Source organism: Plectropomus leopardus, chromosome 7, assembly GCF_026936395.1.
Source record: "Plectropomus leopardus strain MGB_pleo_1.0 chromosome 7, ASM2693639v1, whole genome shotgun sequence".
Classification (NCBI taxonomy): Eukaryota; Metazoa; Chordata; class Actinopteri; order Perciformes; family Serranidae; genus Plectropomus; species Plectropomus leopardus.
Genome location: NC_142182.1, coordinates 3,430,527 through 3,445,382, shown reverse-complemented (window position 1 = coordinate 3,445,382; position 14,856 = coordinate 3,430,527). Strand labels below are relative to the sequence as shown.

General features: G+C 39.5%; 1 long non-coding RNA gene across 1 annotated transcript; it reads right to left on the bottom strand.

Moving 5' to 3' along the window:
- Positions 1 to 4,227: 4,227 nt before the first annotated feature.
- On the bottom strand, positions 4,228 to 14,318 carry LOC121949760 (uncharacterized). Its single transcript, XR_006106297.2, has 4 exons — positions 13,973 to 14,318; positions 13,709 to 13,792; positions 9,994 to 10,104; positions 4,228 to 5,252 (listed from the first exon to the last, which is right to left on the bottom strand). It is a non-coding gene; the product is annotated as an uncharacterized LOC121949760 (long non-coding RNA).
- Positions 14,319 to 14,856: the final 538 nt, after the last annotated feature.

Here is a 14,856-nt window from a genome sequence, read left to right as displayed (position 1 = left end):
ATACTCTTGAACAGTTTATGCCCAGAGCAGACCCATCGGGAATGTCGAGTCTTGTCTCTCGAGTGCAAAATCTCAAATGTATGCTGCTGAGAGCCCCAGCTGACTTGTCCTTCATGATTTGCATGAAGCTATTCAGTATAATTTCATTCTGAATGTGTCACAACTGGCTGAGCTCAGGTCCCGCTGGCTTTGCCTTCACTCCATTCAAACTCTCCGTCTCGCAGAAGGAGGAACTGTCTCATCCAAACTCCTCCTCACAGTCCTGCACATGGGACTCTTTTCTCTTTCTCTCCACCATATTTCTCTACCACGGTCTCTCTCACAAACACAAGAACGCACGTCTCTTTTCTTTCTCCATCTTCATTTCCAGTCAGACACCAGAGAGTTCTTTGTTTGGTTCCCCGGGCTCTGACACCGGCAGCCGTTATGAGTCAGAGGAGACGCGCTTTAGAGCCTCAGAAAGGTTGACTGAGTTAACTTTAAAACTCTCGTTCACCCCTCCTCACCCCATCCGTCTTTTTTTACACTCGTCACTCTTAAAGTGATTCCTTATTGTTGTTCTCGCATCATCGTCAGGCAGCTACTCACTGATCAAAAACTCCTCTTAATCCCACACAGGTCCTTCAACTGAAGTGTAGAGGTGAGTGTTTACATTTTGACAGTGAGGATTACAATAATTCATCTACAGACCTACAGAGGTTTAACCCTTTGAAATCTGGTTTGACATCCGTTTTCTTGTGCTTTGGTCAGATGTCTTTAACAAGCACTAAAACATTTGGAAACCTAAGTACACTGGTAAGATTTTGTCAAAAACATGGTGGAAATATTAAATAATAATCAGCAAAAATATGCTCTGCAAATTGCAAGAAATTAATAAAATGTGATAGAAAAAGACCTGAAAATGAGCACAAAAAACGAGAGAGAAGATCATTTGAAAATTCTTAATAATAACTATCAAACTATCTAAAAATGTTAAAAAACGTATAAAAAAAAATATATATATATAAATGATAGATAAAAAGGAAGTTCAAGCCATGATAGTATGGTTATGGCTTAAAAAAAATGTAAAAATTCATGACTCCAAATTTACATCAAAGGGGCACTTGGATCGTGTTTGGACAGCTCAACCTCTGGTGTTTATATTTAGACTGGTGAAATTCCCTTTAAATCTAAAATATTTAAAGTGTGCGTGGATGTAATGTAAATTTCATCCAGCTAAATTTTCTGTATTTTAATGTGGTGCAACATTATAAAATAGACACGTCTGAGCAAAATAAATAAATTAATAAAAATCACTGGCTTTATTTAAAGGATGCATGTAGAGGCAATTTTCCCACCCCTCAGGAAATCAATCTTAAGTTTTCTATGCTTTGGAAAATGCTCAGCATTCACTTGTATACAGGATTTGAAGTTAATGGGCTACATAATGCAAAACTACATGCATCCCCTTACTTGACATTCCCTTCATAATTGCTTTGAAAATTTCCCTCTGTCGCTCTATCATGGGTTGCTCCAGAAATTACGTTTCTTTGAATGTTGATCATGGGGCACATTCATATAACAGGGACTTGTTTGAACAGGTTTAAGGCAATCAACCCGTCCTGCTACCTATTCACTATTCTAACCAAGCATTACACTCACACACACACAGAGAGGGAGAAAATGTGCAATTACTTTCACATCATCTCATCGGAGAGGAAAATTGGTGCTGCCAAAGTGTAAAAGGGAAAATCCAGTCCTCATCTTGACAGGAGCTCAAAGGGAGAGTAGATGTCGCAATGATGAGACAGACAATCAATCAAAGAATGGAAATGTGAAAGAAGGAAGAAGAACGCATATCTGAATCAGCAAATGACTGAATGGATGTAAGTGTGATGTAAAATACTGTAATCAGCCGCATTATCATCTGAATTATTCCGTCTGATTCGTTTCTTTACTTTTGGACTGCACTGTAATTTGAGGCTTGAAAAGAATCAGAACTGCCATCTTTAAAACCATTCAGCCATTATACCAGTGTGTTTTATGTTCTATATTGGATTATAGCCACCTATTTCTGGCTGTAGACTGAAGCAAATCTTATCAGTACTTTAGTCAGCTTTTGAGATTTTACTCAGTGTGTTAACAGGAACAATTGTATGTGCCCTGAAAGAGTATTTGACTTGTCTTTACTTTGTACATCTGCTGGGCTGCCACATTATATATCCAACAGCTCGGCCATCCTAAAGTTGTTTTAAATCTTACTAACATTAATTTAAAATAGACTTCAGGCTGCATTATCATTCATTTTATAATAATAAATAATAATAATAATAATTATTATTATTATTATTATTACATCATTCCAAATACATGGCCATTGCACTATGGCCCCTTCTGCTGCAGCACAACTTATAACGTATATAATAGAGAAGCACTTATCAACATCAGGAAAATTTATGTGGGGTTTGGACTGAATGCAACAGACTGTGCGAGGATCCCCACCAATGGCATATGCGGAGCGGCCAGTCAGACCAGAGGGGAGAATCGAAACCAGAAATGCTTAAAAGAAGATAGGGAGGAGAGCCAGAATCAGGGCGAGGCTGACCTGACTTGGACCCAGAGCTGTTCCTCTATCAAGCCTTCTTCTAGATCAGAGACTGCTCTATGCACATCTTCACAGAGACATGTTTAACCCCTAACATCCCGGATCAAGCTGTCGCACTGGATGGGTGGACCTTGTTGGGAGCCACAAGGACACGAGACTCTGATGCAAATTCAAAAAATTTACTGCAGGAATTGAATGATGCCACTAGCAGCAACATCGCTAAGCAACCACCGCTTTTGCAGTGCTTTCGGCATTAGAGAGCCACCTCTCGTGTCTGCATGATATGCCGCTTGATGTAGTCAGCTGAGAACATGGCCAGACTGAACTGTTCAAGCACACCCAAACTTTGCAGCAAGTCTTGTCAGTTAAAAATGGTAATCTAGTGGATATATCTGAGTTGAAATTAGCATGATAAGAGCCATCTGGCTCAATAAATGAGGCTGCATAAGGTTTCATTGTGATGTGTTCATCGTCGGCTCAGTAAAATGACTGTTGGGCAAAGGTAAATAAAACGTCATCATGATATTTTTAAATGGAACATAAAAGAAAATTTAGTTTTTGGTGACAAAATTGATTATCTTATAATACTTAAATAAAACTTCTAATGCCAAGATTTTTAGAATAGATATTTAAATCAGAATATTAAAGTAAAAAAAAAAGTCTCACCTCGTCTTTCCACCAATAAAAAAGTACCATTAGTGGTATTGATAAAGATTCGGATCATTGAGGAGTCTCGATAATGGATAATGGTCGATATCAAGAAAATCTAAAGAGCTCCATCCTGACTTATAATAATCCTCTCCTTCTTCATACCATCAGAAAATCACAACACTAATAACAAAATATAAACAAGCATTACTTTCTTAACACACGGCTCATTATTAATTGTAAAATCTTTCAGTAAATCCATCTTTTAACTAGTTTTAGAGTAACTGTAAACTTCCTGTTTTATAGCTTGTTAAAAGCATCGTTCTTTTCAGTTTGTGAAAGCCTGTTTCCTCTTCTTTCAGCCCTACATTTTCATTTGAAAATCTGTAGTGAAATGTGACCAAAAATAGCACCTGTATCATTTGCTCCATACAAAACACACCAGCTGCCGACAATTATGCTGAATTAGCTTCTGAAATACCCACAATGCAGCACAGCCTCACGTAGATTTCCATGCATCATAGTATACAAGCCTTATATGACAAGTTATCTACTCCTGCAGAGTCAGAGGGAGAGAGATGGAAAGAGGTACTTCATTGTCTGATGGGGAACAGATTGACTGACACACGCACGCACGCACACACACACACACACACACACACACACACGCACGCACACACTCAAAATAAATCTTGAATGTCACTGATTTTATCGACACCGTCCTTCAAATGTGTGATGTGTTTGCTGTAACCATGGCAGTAGCAAATCTCGGTGTGTGTGTGTGTGTGTGTGTCTGTTCATGATTAATTAGTTAATCTGTTGAATGTACTGCTGTTTGTGTAATTAAAAGACTACAGTATCATTATTGGGAGAGAAAGGGAGGAAAAATGTTTAACTTGGAAGCAGAATGAGGGTTTCTGGCACAATTCCACTTACTACCAAGGTGCACGGAGAAGGGAAATAAATCAAAATGGGTCAAAGCTCCAGCTGAACACCTTTAATATTTAGACCAACTTTATTGCAAGACCAACATGTTTCAGCTTGTGGCCTTCATCAGGGTCCTGATCTTCAAAAAATCTCTACTTGTGCATATTTCAGGGTTCCCACAGATTTTCAAGATCATAATTTCAAAATAACAACTCTATAAGGACCCTAAATAAAAAATTCCAATATCATTCACAATGTATAACATTAATGTTGCTCTATCTCAAAACTGCTGTCAAATGTAAAGGGTAGTAGTGGAGCATAGATATGGAATCTCTGAAATGCAAGATCCTGTACGTTAAATCACAGTAGAAACTACAAATATAAAATACACCTCATCATATACATCAATTAAAACAAAACCTTCCATTTTTTGCAAAAAAGTTTTTACAATTGCATGATGTGGTATTTGAGCAATTTGAAAAATCCATATTTTGCAAAACTGCAATAGAAGCACTAATTAAAAGTCCTGTTTGTGCTACTCATTTGCTGCTGTACTGTAGCAATTTCCCTGCTGTTGGACACATAAAGGATAAACTTATGTTCAACTGTAGGCATCAATCTGTAACTGTCAAGAAATATATATAATTTTAACACCACATTTGAAACATATCAATTCATACAGTGGCACCAAAAATGACTGTATTTTAAGGCTCCACCTAAATTTCTCAAATGAGACTCCCTGAGGAGTTAATGTGTTTTTTAGGGAATTCGAGCTCCCTGTAGCTTATCGATATGAAAGACATTCTTGGAAACAAGCCATGATGGCAGAAAGTGGTTCCATTAAAAAGTAAACCATTTGCATCGTCACAAACGCAACGACACCAAGTAACTTCACAGCAGCCACAAACGATCCCCTGTACGAGCCTGCTGTGAAGCGTCCATATCGGCTCCTCCTGCTGCCAAACTGATGGGTTTTAAATGAGGGACACGTCTCTTAACCGCTGAAAATCTCCCTGACTGTGAGCACTTGTATCGTCAGTTTTGTGTCCCCTCCACTGTAAACACTGAGAACAGCCAGTGGATGAAAACAGGTCTGCGGGGGACAAACAAGCCAACAAGACAACTCAAACAGACATATTGACTACTTGTCACACACATTCTGACAGCAACTGTTCACAGTGTTCAGTCTGCTCTTCGTGGGCTGCACAAACACCGCACACGCTGTGAGAGCAGGCATGTCTGAGTGGTACAGAGCAAAGACACTTCAGGGGTCAGTGTTTCAGAGCAAGGACGCTTGATTTGGGGGGGGGGGCTCTGTTTGTTTGAGAAGCAAGGCTTTCACAGGGACACTGAAACATGACTGCTTCTCCCATTCAAATAATGGAGATTCAGAACCAAAACAGCCTGAGCAATGCAGCGAGGTGTGTTAGGGGGATGTCATATTTGAGATATCAGTGACACAAAGAAATATAACCCAAAAGTCCAGCTGGAGTAAGAGATTAATGGTATTTAAAGCTTATCAGATACCAAAACATGAAACAACGGTGGCAACTATTTTATATTTCGTCACAATGATTGAGCAACACGTTCTCATCCCAACTCATCACACAGTGCCGCTCTGTTAGTGACCCTCCAGGTCTACTTATGATTGAGGTATCCTTTTGTGTCGGCTGTTTACGATGCGGGATGCTGTTACCATGATCTCAACAAATGCACATGGTGGGATGAGCAGCACGGTCCCTATGTTTACACAACAGCGCAGACCATCACGGTGGTTGGGATAAGGCAAGAGAGGCACATGCCACCCACCTATTAAGCAAACTCACGCTATTTATATTATGTAGTTTACACAGGCTTTATTACATGACCCTGTCCTTCAGCTTTTCATGCGCTGTCCGGCTGTGTTCTCAAGTGACGGCGCTAGTGTGCTTTGCATGTGGACGCAGCCGGTGCTGTCCCGCTGTCCGCAGGCACATAATAACAAGCATACAAAACAACACCACCTGCTCTATCCAAGCAAATTTAAGCACTGAAAACACTAAAAGAGTAGTACTATTTGACGAATTTGGTGGGAGAACAGGATGGATCGAGAGGTAAACTGCAAAAATATGACACTCACATTATAAAGTAATCCAGTCAAAATCTGCTCTTGCATGCATGTGATTGGCCAACGTATCTCCTTGCCAGATGATGTCATGTTGCACAGCAGTAAAAGCTCAGAGTTTATTGAGAGTTATCTTTTTTTTTAGTGGATGACCTTGTGTTTTTCTGGCAAAGCCCAGACTGACTTCATTCCCGGACTTTCATGCAAAAGTCTGAGGTTTGCTTCCTCTCTGAATGTGATGTTTTTTCTACATCTTAACATGTGCCTCTTTTGCCTAATCCAAACCATTCGTGCATTAGCGTTTGTTGACATCCTGGTGTTGGTTGTCATGTGCTTTTGTTGCCTAAGCATAAATACATACAGCATAATCCCACCATGTGCTTGTGCTGACATCATGGTGGCAGCACCCTGGAACATCAACAGCAGACGCAGAAGAATACCCAGAGTGTAATATGTAGACGCGTAAATCCACTGTAAAGTGGCAAAATGTGACGATTGGGGATGATAACGTGCTGCCATCATGTGTCTAAAACTGAACTGATTAAACGTGTCTGTGCAGTTGGACCTTGGTCACTATGGGTTTTTGAAAGCTAACGTGAAAACAGATACCTACCATACAGACACACAGTATGTCACAGAGGAAGCTGAGAAAAAAAATGTTTACAGCTTAAACGAGACCAATAAAAAGCTAAAATATCCTGGATCGTACAGCAAAATATGACAAAAATATGCCAAAAAATGATGTTTCCCAAAGGTGCCACTGACACGAACACTACAGATACTAGAATGATATGACATTTACAGTATGACAGGCAGAACATTTCCATATCTTTCAGCAGAACCAGCCAACAGCCCCGTCCCATCCTGAAAACCACAGCAACGCACGGACCAGGAGAGACTGATGAAATGTCAACAACAGCCTTCAACGTCTCAAACTCAAAAGCAAAGATACTGACCCTCAATATTTCTTGCTATGAGCACATTCTGTGAAATTGCACTGAGGTATTGGAAAGCTGAAACATTTCCCCTGTAGCTGTGTTTAAGAAAATGAGATATCTCCATTCATATGATGTAGAAATGAATTTCAGATACCACAGCAGCTTCTACTGTTTACTGACAGCAACAGTAACCTGACTTTTGAGTTGACATTAGAAACAAGAGTTATAAAGACTCATCTGAGCTGCCTGATGCTCCAGAATACTCAACCCGACATATTCAACACAGGTCCATGCTAATGAGGTCATTAATTAAACTCATTAACAAATATTTCCATGTCAGCGCACTGTATTAAACATCAGTGATGCTCTCTTGGGGTCTGGTTGGGTATGGACAGAAATATGAAGCCCGAGCTGCACTCAAGAGTGGATTCAATACAACATAGTGAAAAAATTATAACACTGGAGATACATTTTGAGTGGTTTGGCTAAACTTTGTAAAAGAGGAGAGCAGGGGTACTAAACTTCCTTTACTTGAGGACCACTTTTGCAAAATGACAGGGGGCCAGGGGCCAGGGGCCAGTCGTAGCAGCCTCATACATGTTTGTAGGATGTTAGCACATTTCTAGGATGTTAGGACATTTCTGGGATTTTAGGACATATTGAGTATTTTGAGACATTTCTCTAGATTTGTAGACATTTAAGATTTTATTACATTTCTAAGATTTTCTGACATTTCTAGGATTTTATGGCATATTTAGGATTTTAGAACATTTCTCTGATTTTAGGAGATATTTAGGATTTAAGGAGATTTCTTAGATTTTTCTCTAAATTTTAGGACATTTCTAAGATTTTAGGAGATATTTAGGGTATTAGAACATTTGTAGGATTTTAGGAGATGTTTTGGATTTTTGGACATTTCTCAGATTTTAAGGCATTTTCTAGATTTTAGGACATGAGGAGCTTAGCAGGGACCTCTGTTGGGGAGTGCGGGGGATCCTCCCATTTTTTGATAAACAAGCTCCATGTTGATGCTGTTTTATGCACTCTTGCACTTTATGTATTCGGAAAGTACAAAAATTCCCACTGTGAATCACTTTTTTTTTTTTACTGTGATTTAAAAAAATAGTGGTCGAGCCACCTGGCACCCTGTCGGGGGCCAGATTTGGCTCGCAGGCAATGAGTTGAGTTTACTGGAGTAAAGAATCCTCAGTGAAATATACCAGCTCGACTGGAAGCTAAAAGTAAAAGTGGCCTTCACTGCTGATTCAGCAGTGGGTCAAAGCCATTTAGTCTGTCTTTGTAAACACACCTTGTCATTGAAATGTCTAAACACCATGAAAAACAGCTCAAATTGAAATGTTGAAGAACTTAACACTGCTTGGCAAAAAACTGCAACCTTTATTTCTCAAGGCAGATCGACCCTATTTAAGGACATCGCTGCTTTTTTCTGCTTCCTATTTTTCAGACTGGGTATTACTCTTTAGCTCTAATAGCTGTTGGGCAGTGCCTGGTAAATACATATGAGCCAACGAGTTTCAGAAATGATGACAATATGTCGGAAGAATTATCCCGCAGACCCAAACACCATAAACCAGCGTGAAGGATTTCCAGCCACTGCAGCAGCCAACCTCTGGCATTGAGATGAGTGTTTATTCTTCATGCGTCACATTTTACGACTCATCTATTCATCCTCAGAGAGTATTTATGTGACAGCTCTTATTTTGATTCTTCAACACAAACACGCAGAGCTCTTACTTTTCCTCACACATTCCCAATCTTTGTGTTAATTACTGTGCTGTCCTTGACTTGAGCAGGGATTTATAGTCGGGACATGATCCTGATTCACAGTTGTTGAGCGGAGAGAGAGAAATACGACAGCGGGCGGCACTCCATCTGAATCCGTCCAGATCTGGAGCACTTCCAGGTGCCACATGTCAGAAATATATTTCAGGTTTAAAAGGAGCGAAAGGGCATGCAGCAACACTGACTGGGGACAAGTAATGCGTTTAAAAATGAAAGAAAAAAGATACCTGTGACCCGAGTTAAAGTGCCATTGTGCTTCAGCTGTAGCTCCGCACCCACATCGTTCTCAAGGAATTTCAGGAAAATTAATTAACCTTAGCATCAAGTTTTGTCCCTCGTGCTGTTCTTGTTTTCCATTTATCCCTGGGCTGTATTTCAGCCTAAAGTCGATTAAGTCTGCATGGGTATTGATGTAGGTGCAGAGCAAATGTGTCATGTTTTACACATCCCTTTCAAATTCTCAATAGTGAAGCCAGGGAAAGAGATCGCTCTGCGAGTAGAGATAAATGTGGTGTATAAATGTCCTTCGTTTTTGTGGCAAAACCACCACATTGTAATCTATAATTGCTGTCTTGCACAATTAGGTGCCACAATTTTTGTGGCTTTTATTCTTGCTGAAACTAAAGAAGAAAAAAACAAGGCAATTCTTCTTGTGGGTTTAAGCGTTTCCCTCCTTAAATAAACTTTCAGTTTCAAGACCACTTAATTTTAATTGTGCTCACAGGAGTAAGGTAAAACTCTGTGTTGTGAAAAGTGTTTTTGTAAGTTTTCAAGAGTCAGCGAGCTCACATGGACTGGGAAGGCCAGATTTGGCACATTGGCTGTAAGTGAGTATCACTGTCCTATGAATTAGCAGCCCAGTATACGTTATATGTAAAGTTACATAATTATTGTTATGGAGGTTTAGGTTAGGTTATGTGGCTAGGTTTCAGAAAAGAAATATACAGTAGTTAGGTTTCATTAGGAAAAGAAACATACTTCAAACGTACCTTTAAAATGACACAGAATTCACTCAGAGTTCACACAGTTCTGAGCAGCCGTCTTCTGGGGAAAGCCCTTCATCTTGTGATCCACCGCTCCGACCTCTGGACAGCGTCCTCCTGTGGGCAGGAAGGTGCTTTCAACAAAAAGCAAGCTGTAATGTAGTTAACAGGCAGGCAACAAAACTCAAAGTACAAAAGAAAGAGGAAATAAAATGAAACTGAAAAACAATTAAAGAAACAGAAAATAAAATAAAATGGTGACCTAGGCAAAATATGCAAAATTTATCTTATCTTGCTGTCCATGTGTGACATTTTCTTTGCCGAAACTCGGGAAAAGACTTGAAATAAAATGCAAAGAAACTGTAAATTCATTGTTCTGTGCGACATCTATTAGATGTGTTTCCATCCTTTGATGCGTCGAAAGCTTTGAGCCATCTCGTTCAGCTCAGAAACTTCTCCAAAACTGATGCGCCTCCACCTTCAGTTAATCTGGAGAAGCTCATCAGCATCCAGACTGCTTTCTATTCCTGCCTCAGTCAAAAAGTGTCTCTAACCCCTCCAGCTTTTTCTAAATTCAGATGCTAATGTGGGATTTCAAGTTATGCTAAAAAAGCCAAGAACACGTCAACCTGTGTTAGGATCTCCACCCTGGTGACCTGTTAGCTGCAGAATTCACTTTAAAATTGTAATTCACGCTGCTTATCCCGGCCAAGCGGCAAATATTAGCCACTGGGTCCCTGTTAACCCCTCGTTCTTCTACAGCTCAGTGCATTGTGATTTTGAGATCATTGTTTGATGAACACAAATGTATTCAGGAAAAAGCTTTTTTTAAGCAAACTATAAAAAAAGAGCTGAAAGAACTTTTGTTTTAATACCTGATCGTGACACAGGGTCGACACGGGATCTCATGCTCAGGTATGACCTTCATGATGTCAGCTGATTTTAGTTGTGCTTGTTCACTAATTTCCAAAGAGAAAATGAATAAATTGCCAAATCAGTGAACCCACTGTGAGGGTTTGCAGGATTACAGGGGAGTCACCCACTTTGCTCGATTGCTAACCCAGTCTTGACACACTCAGGAGCTTCCTTACGAGCCTCACTGATTCAGTACTTTTTGTTATAGTGGTGGAAGTTACATGAGAAATACAGTTTATCAATTACTGCAAATTATTTGGCACACTGAAATCTTGTGGCCTACAGGGCTGGGGGCCAACCTGGGGCCAGTGCCCTCTTTCACAGGTTGGTAAGCTGTTGATTAATTTGATGGGTGCAGAGCAGAAAATTTGTGTTCAAACTGAGCATTTAAATCTAGTGTAGCATTTTCATTAATGGTTGAATCTTAACTTACGAAATAAACGTGGCTGCTAATACTTGCATAGCAAAGTGGGTTGTTTCGAAAAGGAAAGTATGTGAAGCAACAGCATTTGCTGACTGACATGAATTAATTCTCAAAATTCTCCAATTAGTTACTGTTCAACTGATATGCAGAGAGGACTAATGAAAGCAGAATAAACACAATACAATAATAATAATAATAATAATAACTGTATTGATATAGCATTTAAAACAGAGTTTACAAAGTGCTTTGACAAACAGGGCAAAGCAGAAGCTTTGCTGGTTTTAAGCTTTGACTTTGGAAGGGCCAGAGGGGCCCCATCCGAGGATTTAAGGCTGCAAACTGGCTCATAAGGGGTCAACATATCTGTTGTGTAGCTTGGGGCCAGACGAGTTTTAAAAACAATCAGTAAAAGCTTTAAAAAATCTATTCTAAAACAAACAGGGAGCAAATGGAGGGAAGCAAGGATCGGGGTGATGTGATGTTTTCGGTGAATATGAGGGTTGATGTGAGGAAACAGAACATTTGGGAACTCTGAACCTTGGGAACATACATGCTCACAACATAACACCTGCTAAGTATTAAAATATCAGTATTGACACTGTGAGCACGCTGATATGAGCTTTTAGCTCAAACACAGCTGTGTGACGCAGCCGCACGGAGCCGCCGGCCTGGCTGTCGACTCTTCTTTTTAATTAGATTTTGCAGATATTAATAGGTCATACACAGCAAACGTTCCCATGTTGATGTGTGTTGGTATTTAGAAATAATTACAAGTTGTTTGACAGCTAATAGAGCTGATGTGGCTCCGGGTCTGGTGAGCGAGCTCTAACTCATGAACTCACATCAACACACACTGGTGGTTTTTTACACTCATCATTATCAGAGTTGAGCTCACACTGACAGTCCTGTTGTCAGTTTCCACATTGCCTCATTAATGGACTGACAAAATGTCACCAGCTGAGCCAAGATTGGAAGCAAGCATCACCAAGTTTAATATAACGCCGGATATTGGGGCTGAAAAAAAATAAGTAATGATTCTGTCACTTGTCACCGTCATAAAATTCCTTCGCGAAACATCTGCTGATGGTTTCTTATCGGATTATCAAGCACACGCTATCTTTATCACCAATCAATCACCCTGAAAGTCATACAACTCTGCAGTAACTTTGGGTATTTATACTGCAGTTTGTAATGTGCTCAGTGTGTCCAGTCTGATGATTTTATTGAACGTAGGATCCATGAGCAGCTCTCTGATAACAAACGCTGAGCCGACAAACTTAAGTCATCAAATTTCAAACTGCTGAAAACATTGAAGAGAACTTGATACAGCATTGAACACGAGATACCTTTCATTTTTCATTTCTATGAGTGGCTCAAAACTCCAAAATGATTCAGGAGCCATGTGTAAAATTACCCAGATGATCCGGCGATGACTGGCACTACTTCTGCACCGTGCAGCTCTCACAGCAAGATCACCAGAGACTTCAGCCGCCGCTAACTTGTGATTATTAGCACCACGCTAACTTAATGAGGATAAAGTGATTTAATCATGCGGATCTTATAGACTTTTAAAATGTTACTGGGCCAAATGGATCAAATCCTGATAATGAAAGGACTCATTTTTGGGGGGTTGTGACACTCAAATAAAACTTTACCCACGTCACATGGGGTCTTACGCAGGGCTTAATTCGTGTCAACTTCAAACGTTGAGACCAGAACCTATTTATTTGGATCCGGCGCCTCCTGTGTCACTATAGAAATATGCAAATCAATTTTTGTCTAGTATTTGGTGTTATCTATCACCCCCCAGTTTTCTTGTGCTGCATTCAGATACCTTTCACAAGCTATTTAACCCTTTGAAAACGAGCAGATTGGTTTGATGTTTGCGGCAGAAAAATCCAATGACGAACTTGGCAAATTTACCTGAGAAAAAGGGAAAAAAAAGTCTTTAATAATTTTTAAATAAATTTCTATTTGTATAAATATGTACAGGGAAAAAAAATTAAAATATTTAACACAAATATTTATATTTGTTCATTTTCAGTTCTTTTCAGGAAGTTTTCTTGTTTTTGATTTTTACTTTTTTTGTACTTATTTTCAGGTATTTTTTTTTAAAAATTGCTAATTGTTGGGCCATGTCTGACTTGTTGCCTTCTCCCCATGTTTTTGAAAGAAATCAAGCCAATATGCTCAGGTTCCGAAGAGTTAACTTTTTGCAACATATCATACCAACAGCTGTATCAGGATACGTTATGTTTTCACCTGTGACAAGGTGCACTTTCAATAATTATGAATGAATGTTTCTCTCTCACACACACACACACACACACACACACAGACACACACACACACACACACTTTTCAGACCCCCACTTCCAGTACCTCTGGTTCAACTCTTGTTCTCCCTCCAGTTGTTGCTGTAAAGTTCCTGGTGAGCGAAGTCTTGAGCGGAGCTGGGATTTAAACCTGAAGGATACGATAAAAATATTATAATAAAACAGACTTGTTTCCATTCCACCATGTTTTCTCTCTGGACTTATCTGCTGTGGGAAGCTTAAGAAAAGCCACAGGTACACACAGCCACAGAGCAGAGGAGAGATTAATAAAGATGGTCCACAGATTTTTCTGAAGCATAAAGAGGATTACCTGGTATAGGGCAACAGTATGCAGGATAGCATCTTCACCAAAGCCTGGAAAGGCAGAATTTTATAATTGACAAGACTGGTGTGCAGAGATGAGGACTCAAGTGTTGGACTCTGGAGACAGGTTCAAAGGAAAATCAAAAATCTCTATTTTCACAACTGGCCCGGTACACAGGCAGGCAATCAGACAGGCAAACAATCTGAAAAGACCAAGGTCAAAAAACACGAGCGAGGATCTAAACAACCAGGATAACTAACACAAGTAAAAAACCCTGGAACGCTTGACACAAAATTACTAACACAAACTGGTACGGGAAGCACGCTGACTAAACACACAAAGAGAGTGGGGATAATTGGGCACAGGTGAAACACATCAGTGCTGATGATTACAGATAAACACATGAAGGCAGGAAGAGAAGATCTGAAAGGAGAGGCAAGTATCAAAATAAAACTGGAAATGCATCTAAATAACAGAAAAAAATTATAAGCAACATAAACTTGGGAACTTGACCACACATCACAATGACAAGCGTCTTAATATTGTGACTGTTCTATAATCATTTGTGAACATTTGATATATTAAAAACTTTTTTGGTAATTTAATAATCAATGAAGTCGAGTCCATTTTAACAACGATAGTAGCATAAATAAATAAAATAAGAGTTATGTGACTAAAAATAGTAGTAGTATATGATGCATGATATTAGGTGTAATATAAATAGAAACGTAAAATAGATTTTTCAGCAAAAACAAACGTATCAATTGGCATATGACTCTAATGCCAAAAGCCACCTTCCACGTCCAGTTTGGACACGGCTGGACGGTGTCAGATGAGAACACGCTCAGACAGAACAGGTTATTTTACGCTGGCAGATGGCTGGATGGAAT